Source organism: Vigna unguiculata, chromosome 11 (genome assembly GCF_037176805.1).
Source record: "Vigna unguiculata cultivar grain cowpea cultivar isolate G323 ecotype 2 chromosome 11, ASM3717680v1, whole genome shotgun sequence".
In the NCBI taxonomy this organism is placed as follows: Eukaryota; Viridiplantae; Streptophyta; class Magnoliopsida; order Fabales; family Fabaceae; genus Vigna; species Vigna unguiculata.
This window is the reverse complement of record NC_140802.1, coordinates 28389761-28403895: the sequence shown is the minus strand read 5'-3', so window position 1 is coordinate 28403895 and position 14135 is coordinate 28389761.

Here is a 14135-nt window from a genome sequence, read left to right as displayed (position 1 = left end):
ATATAATTATATAATTATGTATGTTTTATATAATAAATTTATTCCAATGGTTGGTTCTACCTGTTTTGCAATTATTGCAATACAAGAACTTATGAAACAGGTTATTTCAAATGCACGTATTATGATCTGGAAAATGTCATGCCTATTTTCAAGTTAGTATATATTTATCTTTATCATTGAATATTTCATACATATTGTTTTGAGTTCTTATCATTTCTAAAAATGGTTTAGGTATAGGTTACAATTACAAGTATGTGATGATTCGTCTAATTATGCCAACTTTGTTGTCTAGGATCAAGAATATAGAAACATTATTGGCATATCAACTGCAAATTTACAAAAGAAAATGGTTTAGCTAATTTTATTAACATGAATTATTTTATTTATTTTCTAATTTGAAAGTAATAGAATTTCTTTTTTTTTTGGACTGGTAATAGGTAGGTGAAGAAGATCCAAAGTGCTTTCCTGATGATTTGGATGTAATGTTAGGATGTACTTTTGCATTCAATGTCCGAACTCAACCAAGGACTAGATGTGCATCTGTGATAAAAAAATGTTTGACCTTCCTAATATGGTGAAACATGTAAAAAGTCTGATACAACCAATACAAGCAATAACCTAATTAAATATTGTTGTTGTTTTAATATCTGCTTTTTAAATTAAATAAATTTAAAATTTGTTGCTATTTCATTTTATTCTTAATAAATTGGTGAGTCTGGTGATAAAAGTAGAATTGATATCGAAGGTGACAGTTCCATTGGCATTGTAAGTCCTCATATTCAATTTATACTTATTTATTAAATTTATTGAGTAATTTAAAAATTTGTTAATGCAATTTAGTATAAATAAATTAAAGTTATTGTTGATGTTGTTGTTCCCTTAGACTGTTGAATTGTATGACAAAGATGTATGTAATTTAGCAGCAAACAATGATAATGACATAGTATCTTACAATTTTAGTTGTTATTTTCGAAATTGTTATGAATTTACAAATGATGCAATCATTTAAATATTTCTACAAATGAGTTTAAGCGCAACAACGAATAATGAACCTGATAATGATGTATTGAAAACTCCAACTAAGAAAATTTTGGCAACCAGTATGGAATGCTATGATTCCTCCCAAGATATTGATTCTGGTCAACTATCATCCACCAAGAGCGTCAAAAGTATTAAGAAGGAGAAGAATTAAGCTTACTATGATGTTTATTTGTTTTTTGTTTATGATGGATCGAAACTTTAATGAATTTTTGAAATAGATTTAACTATGGTCATGGTGGATAAACTTCTTAACTATTTATTTTGAAATGGAAGGTGACCAAACTTTTTTTGTAAATATATGTGATGTTTTAATGTTTAGAGAACGTTGTTGATCTAAGAAGATGAATTGAGTATGCCAAGTCTTGGTTGATTACAAAAATTAGACCCAATTTGAATATAATTTAATCATTACCTTTTATGCATATGAAATAAATAATAAAATGAAATATTCTAGATGTACAGGTAAGACTGAATTAGAATTTCATACAAAATAAAAAGTGTAGATATTTGTGAATTTTAGTTTATTTTTCTTAAATATTTATGCATATGAAAGGAAAAATGGTAAAGAATACGATAAATTCCTGTGTGGACAAAGAATGAACTTATTATAGATCCATCAGTATTAGCGCCAATAAAAATTTAATATAGTTTTTAACTTTAATACACTACTAATAAAAATTTAATGACACATATTTGAGTTATTTAGCCATTATAATGTTATAGTAATTATTGATAGATTATATCCTTATGTTTATTTTGAAGTCAACATTAAATAAAGAACTAACATTATAATGAGTACATTTTCCATATAAAATAATTCACAACACAAACCATAATATAATGAATCTTCAAATGGAAGTAGGAGTTCAACTAACAATAAAGGTTTAAAATTTCAAGTACATAAACATAAAGTACTTCATTTGAACAAAATACTAAAAGCACAAAAGAAATCCTACTTTAATGTACACTAATACATTAAAATGTAATTGCATAGGAAGTAGGATTTTAAACTTCTATAACATTAATAGTTGTCGAACGTTGTTTATCAACCTTCAAGTATATAACATCTCATACTTTGAATCCATTTTTCCAACAGAAGTACTCCATTCCACAACTTAAATAACACTCTAATGTGGTTCTTTTAGTCCATCTTATGGTACATTTCAACAACCAACCAAAGAAGTTTCGAAGGTAATGGTTTTTCCTCGTTGGATCATACATTTCTACTTTCATATATATATATATATATATATATATATATATATATATATATATATATATATATATATATATATATATATATATCCATGTTGTTAGAGTTAAATATTTCTCCCCAAAAGTGTTAAAAGTGTTAAAAGGCATCGTGAAATATTATAGATTCTTGTTTTAAAGAACATCAATATTTAAAAATACCAATAACTCAAATTTACCTTTTGTACTAGCAAATCTACACAGAAATAGGTTAAGAACTTCACGAATTTATGAGGTTTAGGAAAGCCAATGGGTTTCTTTAGAATATGGTATTCTATATTAATCCAGTCAATATAAAAAATTCTTAACTCAAAAAAGTTATCTCCTAAATTGTCGATTGTTTGAAATGTGTTGTATTAGAACTTATATAAGCTAACTAATTAAAAGGTTCCAGGAAACTTTCTTTGACCCAGTAACGATTCATCTGTATGTATTGCCAACACATTTCCTTCAAGATCGATAAAGTTGAAGTGCTTAAGATGAATTTGCCTTTCCCAATAAACAAAGAATGTCTGCTCAAAATCTATGTATTTCTGCCAACACATCAAATTTATCAAAGGTACATTTACAAATAAAACTTCATAACATATTCACAACTGTAATATATCTGTTTTATGAACTATATCAATCTTGTATTGGCTATAAGATATTCATAATACCACACAGTGTTCACATTGAGGTTTTGCAAGAAATATTTCTACTACATCTAACATAATACAAGTAAGATGTTAGAAATATTCTAATTCAGGTTCGTAACAAAAAGGAGTATATGGATGAATTCTAATAAATAGTAAGAAAAAGTTTCTTCCAATTAACCTAATAAAAAAATGCTTACTTCAAGATCCAATCATTTACCAAAAAATCAAATACCAAAACACTACTTCAACCTTTATGTAACCACATAAAACAAATTTTAGACTTCAAATCGGATTAACGATCTAGATAATGCAAGAAATGAATGAAGACTAAAAAAATGACATAGTAAGAAAAGTTTACCTTTCAAGGTTAAGAACGGACAGCAAAAACAGATTGAAGTTCTTGAAGCGGTTACTAGAAGATGAAGTCATTTGAATTCGATACTAGAATAGGGATTTCTTTTGGATGGTAAACTAACAAAGACTGTGGAAACTAAACGGCAAACATCTATACATAATTATTAAAAAATGACGTCTTAAATTACTTTTTTGAGATAACTTCAATTTATGTGGAATTTCAAAGGCCAAACAAAACTTATTTTAATCCCACATTTAAAACTAACGGTAATTAAATGGACCGGAAGAAATGACTTAATTTCTTATACTTTAAAATCTTAGTTGTACTTTTCTACTATAAACCATAGCATACTCATTACATTCACAAGCTTTCATTAATTTGACAAGACAACATACCAAATATTTGTAGGATAAAAATAATAAAACAATTTTACTTTCACACCATTACATTGTTTATAGAAAATGAAGTTACTTCATCCATGTATAAGTAGAAAAAAAATTATGCTTGCAGGTTATTTTTTTGTTGATATTAATTAATAGTAAACCGTTAAATAGTATATTTTACTTCATTATTGACTTTATTGAGTTGTATTACCTAATTCTCTCATGTATTTCATTGTTTTATTATAGTTACATTTACTAGATATTAATTATCAAAGATATGATTGAATATGTCCTCCTACGTTTCTTCTGCAAATGCAAGATCAAAAAGAAATATGTTGCTAAAACAGAGGAATATGAACAACAAAAATCTAGAACAATGCTCGAGTATAATGAACAACCAAGCTAAAAGAAGAATGTTCACCCCACTTTTTGATGTTAAAACAAGACAAAGAGAAATCGCCTAACAATTATATAATGGTTCTGTTTTAGAATTCAAACAAGACAAAACAAAGCACAAACATTACTAAGATCTAAGAGTCTGTTTCAACAATTTGTGGTACACGGTTATACTATGATAGAGTCTGAAAGACTATCATTTGTTAGGAACAACCAATCAAAGCTAAGAGTGGATAAGTACAACAATATTCGTCAACCAAATTCCACTACAGAGCAAGAAGGATCAAACAAGGGGAAAAAAGTTGTGTTACCCTTGACTTTTGTTGGAAGCACTAGATTTATGAATCAACTATATTTTGATGGAATGACTATTTACAGTAATGTTGTTTTCTCATATCTATTTTTAACTCTTACATGCAATCTTAAATGGCCAAAAATAAGAAGGGTACTATATAATCTAAATTCGATAGCATCTAATAGGCCAAACATATCTCAAGGGTCTTTAGAATTAAATTTGATCAATTACTTTCATACCTAACCAAGAATCACTTGATTGGCAGGGTTATTGCATGTAAGTATATATCCACATTCTATTATTATGAGTTAATTATTTTGTATATGTATACAATTGAATTCCAAAAACATGGTCCACCACATGCAAATCTACTATTATTTCTGCACCCCAATAGCAAATATCCGACAGGAGATGACATTGATAGGGAAATATCAGCTGAAATATCATGCCTTATAGAGAACCCAAAATTACACCAATATGTGAAAGAACATATGATTCATGGCCCATGTGGAATAGCAAAAAAATCACTACCGTGCACGAAAACTGGTAAATGCTCACGGTTTTATCCTAAAAAATTTCAAGTCAGAACAACTATTTCTGAAGATTGTTTTCCTCACTACCATAGGAAGGGTAATTCCATAACTGTTATAAAGAATGATATTTCTTTATACAATTGCTTTCTGTTCCATACAACCCCAAGTTGTTACTTAAATATCAAGCTCATATAAATGTTTAATGGTGTAATAGAAGTACTTCTATCAAGTACTTATTCAAATACATCAACAAAGATTATGACAGGATTACAACCACCATAATCAATAATGATAATGAATCTTTTACATTACATGACCATGTAGATGAAATCAAACAATATCTCGATTGCAAAGATATATCTCCAAGTGAAGCATGTTGGAGAATATTTTCATTTCCCATTCATGGAAGGAATCCATCTGTAGAGAGACTATTTTTCCATCTTCTTGGAGAGAAGTTTGTGTACTTCAAGGATAATGATCACATTGAGGATATAATAGGGAAAACACCTATTACCGAATCCATGTTCACAAGTTGGGTGGGATGCAACAAAATACATAAAGAGGACAGAAGTTTAACTTATCCACAAATTGTTTCTAAGTTTGTATATGTCAAAAAGGATAGATCATGGAAACCAAGGAAAATGGTAAACATGTTAGTTTTGAAATGGTTGAAAAGCCAAGAAGGGGGGGTTGAATTGACTAATTAAAAATTTAGGCTATCTTTGCAAGTTAAAAACCACCTTTAATTGAATCAAATAGATCACCAAGTTAGGATGCAAACAGTACTGAATTGTACACTTTCAATCGATCAAAAACAGAGTTAACAGATTGATTTTACTAAACAGATTCTGTTATGGTATAATCAATCGATTGAAATAGAAAAACAGTTGACTGAAATACGAGGATAAATGTAGAAATGCAAATTTGAATTTTAAACCAGAAACAATGCTCAAGAATGATCAAGACCAGTTCCAAATGATTATAAAAACATGCTCAATGTTGCGAATGCCATGAAAACATGCAAGAACATGAAAAAGATGATTAAAGCACAAGTTCTTTAAACTTTAAAATGAAAATGCAAGAGAGAAAGGTTAGAGAAGAGAGGACACCACGAATTTTTATACTGGTTCAGCAAACCTGAGCTACATCCAGTTTTTAAAGGCAACCTTAGCTTGACTTTGCACTATTTCAAAAGTTTTACAAAGTATCCACCCTTACACTTCCAAAATATGCAAAAACACCACAAAAGACTCTTGAATCACACAAGAATCACACCAGCACAGCAAGAACCCTCTTGCAGACCTGGAAAACCACTAGGTACACACACAAAGCTTGAGAAAGATCAAACCTTAGTGGTAGCACAACCTTGCCTACCACAAACCACTTTCTCCAAGCTTCAAACTAAGCCAAAAGCTCCAAGAATTGATCCAAGATCAATCTTCAACAGCTGCAACACGTATGATCACGAAGGAGAGAGTTTCCACAAGTTTCCAGAACAAAATCGTGCTCTAAAATGATCAATAGACCTCTCTTTCGAAAATCACAGCTTTTATAGTCAAACTGTTACGAAATTCAACAGGTTGATTTTCAAATCAATCGGTTGATTTCACTTGACTTAAGTGAAATTATTCGATTAAAAACTAAATCAATTGATTGAATTTGTTTCAGTTTAAGACTACTGCAGCCAACCTTTTAACCTGTTGAAAAATCATTCAACAGACTAAAAGAGACATTTTAACATGTTGAAAAATCATTCAACAGATTAAAAACACAATAAAGACCAAACTACATCTAATTAATGCTATAAGGTCTACAACATGAATTACAAACTACAAATACATTTTCATAATGATGTAACTACATGGAGAGCACACGTTCCAGCCTTGATCACCATGGATATCATCAAATCTCCTTTCCTTCATCAATGTAGGCTTCATTTCAATAGTAATGGCTTCAAGATAGTTCAAAAGAGCTTCATTAAGTCTTCATCAAATCTTCAAGAAGCAAACCACCTTGGCTTCACATGTCAAAAAAACATAATTGAAAGACTAATACGGGTGAATGTTAACAGTAGTGAAAGGCCCATTGTGTTATGAAGATATTAGGATAGTCAAAAATAAAGTCTACCCAACTTTTAGAGATGTCTGTGAGGCATCTGGATTCTTAGTAGATGATAATGAATATATATATATATATAAGCAATTAAAGAAGCAAAAGATTAGAGATCTGGATAGTTTCTAAGGAAACTATTTGTAACCATGTTATTTTATAATAGTCTAAATAGTCCACATCAAGGATGGGAAAAAATGGGATTGGTTGTTTGATGGAATACTATACAGAGAAAGAATAATAGATGGCAATCCAGGTACAAACTAACTTTCATAGTAAATCATTTATTTATTATGAAATTGTGTGTTAATAAATTCAAATATCATTAATGCAGAACTACAACTAAGAAATGGGATCTTGAAAAATTTAACTTTGTGGGAAATCGAGCAGCTTCTACAAAATAATATAAGAACCTTGAAACAGTTTCAATTCATGGCTTATCCTGATGGATTTGTTACAACATATTATGGCAATAGATTCATATACTCTGAACTTGATTATAATGTTAGGGAAGAATATAATCTATTCCGAAGGAACTTCAATTACATGACAGGTAAATTGTTCTTATCCATATGATTCTGATCATAGTATTACTAACTAACCACTATAATTGTACAGGTGAACATAAGAAGATATTTGAAAAGATCAACAAGGAATTGATGAACACCATATTAGGAATGTTCTTTTTGTACGGCTATGGGGAACAAGCAAAACATTCATGTGGAAATACATTATCTTCAACATTACGATCACATGGGAAAATTGTATTAACAATTGCATCAAGCGGTATAACATCTCTTTTATTACCTGGAGGAAGAACAACACATTCTAAAAATTTAGAATTCCAATTCCTAGACTAGAAAATTCAATTTGCGACATCAAATAGGGTTCTGATGCTGCACAACTATTAAAACAAGCTTATCTTATAATATGGGATGAAGCCCCAATAGGACACAAATTTTGTTTTGAAGCTTTAGACAGAACTTTGAATGACATAATGAAAGACCAGACAAAATGTAATCCAATTTTTGGAGGAAAAGTTATAGTCTTTTGTAGTGACTTTAGACAAATTATACCAATCATTCCTAGAGGAACTCGATCAGACATTGTCCATGCAACCATTAATGCATCATACCTCTGGGACCATTGTTAGGTTTTAACATTAACAAAGAATATGCAACTATTACAATCAACATTACAAACATCTACAACATCAGAAATTAAAGAGTTCTTAGATTGGATAGTTAAAGTAGGAGTTAGGAATTAAATGAAACTTCTTAAATTAAGTTGTGAAAGGAAGTAAAGAAAAATATAGGTTTTGTTAATATCACCTTATCACTTGTATGCTTGAGAGATGTTAGAGAATGTGCGTAGAGGTATTTAACAGGTAGGAATGACACAATAATAATTCTAATCAACTAATAAAAAGAACTTGTGCTTGGGATGGGAATTATGGGATTTTAATAAATCCCGGAATAGGATGTGATGCCTCAAAAGGGAATTGGTAATATATGTGTCGTGATATTTGTGTTATCGCAAGTATATTGGACTGCTGATATAAAGATTCATATTATGATGTACCTTTTTATTAACATTAAAGTGATGCTTACTTTCATGATGAAATGCTTAAGTGTTTATGTTGATTGGTACTTAGGAAGATGTTATGAGGAATTTTGTGGTATAGGAACTGTAATCAAATGAAATTGGTGGGTTAGATGTATGAATTCAATGCTTGGATGTGCCAGAACTCATGTTGTTCTGCCTAAACCAATAGAATCTAAATTATTGGTGTGGCGTCTGGCAGCGGGGGATTACCGGCAGACGGTCTGAAGCACAATTTTTCCTGGTTGCGCTTAGGCAGTGCCAGGCGATAGTGTAGGGGCAGGGGTCCGTTGCTGATGGATTTGCATGGACGATCTTAAAGGCATGGTCAAGGATATGCTAGATTAGTTACGAGCGGGGAGGTTCGCAACGGAGATGTGAGATGTGTGATGGATGCAGGCAGGGAGGTCCGTATCTGTTGTACTCGTGTGGGGATATGAGCAGGGATGTTCGTATGTTTCGTGCTCACACTTGAGGCTGCTATGAGCGGGGAAGTTCATAGTAGGTGTTCACACATGTTGGACAATGAACGGATATGTTCGTAGAACTAGACTACAGGCGGGGAGGTTCGTGGGTTGGACCATGAGCAGGTAGGTTCATGGGAGCATGATAATCCCTAAAGACCAAGGTTGTAATTGGATCTTTCTCATATAGGTTACGAGATTGTGGTGGAAAAATTATAAAGAATTCAATAAATTAAAATTGGCTAAGATAGATTGAGTGAAGGGTAATTCTTATTATTCATTGATTATATTATATTTTTTTTTCTCAGCTCACTCTTTCTGTTTGTGTTTGGTGATGATCGTGTGACTTATCACGCGGGAGCAGATGTGAATCCAGGTAAGAGTCTCGATGCATATAGACGGAGCGGGACAAACGATGGGGGATTTTTCTCTACGTTATATTTATGCATTTTGTAATAAATTTTATGATACTTTTTTTCTATTATGAACATGTAATAAAGATGAGCAGTGTAATTGAACTGCAGTGAGATAAGTTTTAAATTTTCCCACGCTTGGGAACTTTATATAATATTTTAATTCCAAAAGGACTTTTATGATATATGCTTTATCTAGTAATATCCATCTAGGGTGTTACATACAATCATGTGATAGCAAACAAACAGGACTCTATGACTCAATTATCCAGATACATATAATAAGATCATATTCACTGGATGCCTGCACTTATGGTTAACCTCCAATCATCTAGGGTCATTATCCTGCCAAAGACTAGGGCCTCCTACTACTTTCACCACTTGAATCAGTCCGCTCTACGTGAGACTAACTGATTCTTCAGAGTTTCAGGATGCAACCTTACTTGAATCCTTATCTAATTATATACACTACAACACCACCAAGAGATTCATGGAATTATGTTTATCTCATACCACTTTCATGTTTCTCATTATAATTTCATGCCAATGTCCCAACCAACCAACCAATTCATAATTATTTCAGGCTGAACACAACATATAACAGTCTCATTTCATGACATAAAACATACTTGGTATCATATCTTACACTTTAGGGAGCAAATCAATCAATCATGGAAGCAACCAAGTAATTTAAAACCAATTTGTTGTAAATCTCGCTTAGGCTAAAGAGCTCTCGCTCAAGCGATAAGAGTCTCTCGCTCAAGCGATAAGAGTCTCTCTCTCAAGCCATGAACTCTCGCTTGGGCGAGATTGCAAACAGGGAGCATTGTAGGTTTTTGTGAGTTCTCGCTTAAGCGAGACCCTCTCGCCTGAGCAAGATGACTTGTCACTCAAAACAGAGGCTCACCGCCTGAGCAACAACTCAAGCAAAAACCAGGGGTGAGATTCTACTATTCTCACCTAGGTGAAGGTCACCCGCTTGGGCGAGAACAGTAGGTTCTTCTCCCTGCTCACGCATGCAACATCGGACAACCAGCCAGAAACATAAACAAATATTTTCACACCATCATGAACATCATTCAAGCATTAAGAGCACGAAATAGAACTATCAACATGCAAAATATTTTAAAAGCATGAAAACCCTAGCTTCCCTTACCTTTGAGTGAACTAAGCTTAAGAGAAGGAAACATGTAGTGGGAGGAGCACTAGTACCAGGAAGCTTAAAGAGCTGAAATAGAACATAGGGGGACGAAAATGAGACCAAGACTGAGATTAAGGTAAAACCAGAGCTTAGGAGCTGAAAACGAAAAGGAACAAAGGTTGAAAGGTTACTTACTTGGAGAAAACTACTGACTAGCTCGTAAGGGAAGCTTGCTCAAACCCTAGTAGAGCTCTGTTAGAGAAAAAGAGAGGGTAAGAGAGTTGTCTTAGGAGTGGGAGGCAGAATGGAAACCGAAAGGGCAGCTGGGAATTTTGGAGAACTTGGGGCTGCCCTTGGACCTATCTAAGAAGGTCAGACCCAAAACGTTTTTAAGACACAAAAGTGGGTCTCACAGTTTAAAAACCTTAAAATTAAATTAATTATTTAGTAAAATAAAATAATAAATCATAATTTAGTAAAATAATAAATCATAATTTTGTAAAATAATAATTAAAAAGAATAACTAAATAATTACAATAAAATTATTAAAAAAACATAATTAAGAAAACAATTACAATAAATTAAAAAAAATACATACCAGATGTCGAATCATTTTAAAAACGAAAACGTGTTAGAGATGTAGGGTTTCACAATTAAAACATAGCGGAAGTTCAATAAATTTAAAATTAATTGTCACCTCTACTTTGACCGGTAGGGACATTCATGTAGTTAACACATACATTTGTAGGTGCAGGATAACTCATTGGAGGTGAGGGACTCCCTTTTCTTATCAGAAAACAAAACCTAACATGCAAGATAGTTTTGTTATTTTCGTGTAATAAGAAATGAGAAGTAGAACCCTGGATCTCATATATAAAAGGAAATTTGCACTGAAAAACAAAAATTTTGACGTAAATTAATTTTTCTTATTTACAAAAATGTTACTGTAACGTCCCATTTAATTAATGAGTATAATTAAAAGAAGCGTCACACAATTATAATATAACAGCGCAGTACTAGAGTTTACTCATAAAGCCTTACAAACCAAGGCACCCCCGCACGATGCCACCAAAAATAAAGGAAACATGTTACACAGTTTACTGGAATCATAGAGAAATGTAAAGACAGACAAGTACATGGGCCGTAGCCCTAAAGGTAGTCCAAGAAGGACAGAAAACTCAGCCCAAGAAGACTAAGCAGCGGAATCGTCTCTCCCCAGTTGACCACGGTTACCTTTCGCATCTACTCCCATCAATAAATTGATGATCATCGCAAAGGTAGAAGCACAACATACAAAGCAACCAACAAGAAAAGGGTAAGCTAGAGCCAACAATATTTTTATCATGCAATCAAAGATACCTTCATAGTCCAATATACATATACAATATACATCTACCACACAAACATGTTATGACCTTTCAATCAATACACTAAGACCCGACTCGACTCATCCAGATACATATAGACTGGTCGGATTCAACGGATGCTTGCACTTGTGGTGGATACCTCTGCTCACCCCCGAGCTATGTGTTACAAGTGTTACAATGAATAAATTTCCCTCACCTAGAAACTCCAAGGAATTACGCACTGACACGGACCAACATATATAAACAACCAATAAATAAACACATACATTATACATATAATTTCATACCAACATCCATAACCAACATCCATAACCAACCCTCATTTCTCACGGTTAAATCAATACTAACTCGTCATTACCAATCATGAGTAAAATGCTTCCTCTCATACCAATATCATGCCACTGGGTTACCAACCATCAAGGTCCATTGTTGCTTATGCCAAATTCATGACCACACACACATATATATGTATCCAACTTCTCATGTACAACTCATATAGAAATCATGCCAAGCTCATAATCCCCCACATATAATCCCCTCCCAATCATGCATACTCATTCCCATTAAGCCATCATACAATAACCCATATAAGCACAATTTAAACATCCAAGCACAGAGGGAAAAACAACTCGGGACGCATCCTCGCCCAGCTCTTCGCTCAGGCTGGAGGGTCTCGCTCAAGCGAGAATGACTCTCGCTCAGGCGAGCTCCCCTCCGCCTAAGCGAGACGTTCGCTCGCTCAAAATGAGAGTTTGGTCGCCTAAGCAACGACTCCCATAGAAAACCCTGGGCGAGCCTCTACTCATCTCGCCTAGGCGAGGCCAGCTCGCTTGGGCGAGATAATCAGTGTTCGCCACAACTCGCATCTGCACAACACATACACACATACCAAACAGAAACTCCAGACAGTCCAGTCACTCATGGCAGCACACAAACTCAAGGAATCAATGAAACTACAATGGTACAAGTCAAAATCACACCATACAAAGAGGTTCTAGCTTCCCTTACCTGGAACGAGCTAGTTTTAATGCCTCGACACCGAACAACGTAGTATCACAACTCTAGGAGAAGATCACAGAACTGGAAAAAGTGAACAGAGGGCGTTTACTACTGAAACTCTAACACTACACACGGAAATAGGACCAGAGATTTAGAAGTATGGGTTGGGAATACTTACATGAGTCAAGAACGAAGTCAAGTGGAACGTGAACTGAAGGTATGCTTTGGAACCCTAGCAGAGACGGCAGCAGCTCTAAGAGAAGGGGATCTGTTTTTACAAAAGTGAGCACAAGTTAGGGTTTGGGCGCTTTAGGTCAGAAATCAAATTGGACCAACCCCTTAGACCCATAAGATTGGACAATCTATAGAATAAAAGGGACAGAATTAATTGGGCCTTACAGTTACCACATATTTTTACTACTTCTTCATCGCTAAATGTAAATTAGAAACAGAAATTATTACTACTTTTATGTTAATGGTAACATCACAAAAACTGGATGTACATATGAACATCATGTCTTTAGTTTGAATTTGTCTAAAGTGCAAAGTGATCCGAAGCAAATATTTTCATAATTGAAATACAAGTGCCATTAAATATTTGAAGAAAAATAATTTTAACTCTGTCACAACATAGAGATTGTTTGATGTGAGCTTTGGAAAAAAAGGAACTTCTTTTCCATATTAAAGTAATTGACAAAGATTCCTAACAACATATAATAAAAAAAATACGTTTTCATGCAGTACAAAGTTAATTTAAATTTATACACTTATCATCTAAACATATCTATACTTTATCGGATATAAAATAAGAATGCTTATCATCTGACTAGCAAAACAGTCACATCTTACATACATGATTTGTTATTAAACTAAAGCTATTTATAAAAATAATATTTATAATAGTACTTTTATATCAAAAAATATTACTAAACAATTTAATAACATTTTTAAAAAATATTTATGCTATTAAAAATAATTAATAACATAGACTATAATGTTACTAAATTATCATATATATATATATATATAGGGGCGGACCCAGGAAGGGACGGGGGGAAGCCGTGGCCCCCCCAATGTTTTTGATTTTTTTTTATTTATATTATATGAATTTTTTTTTTGTTTTTAATTTTTTAAATTATGTATAAGAA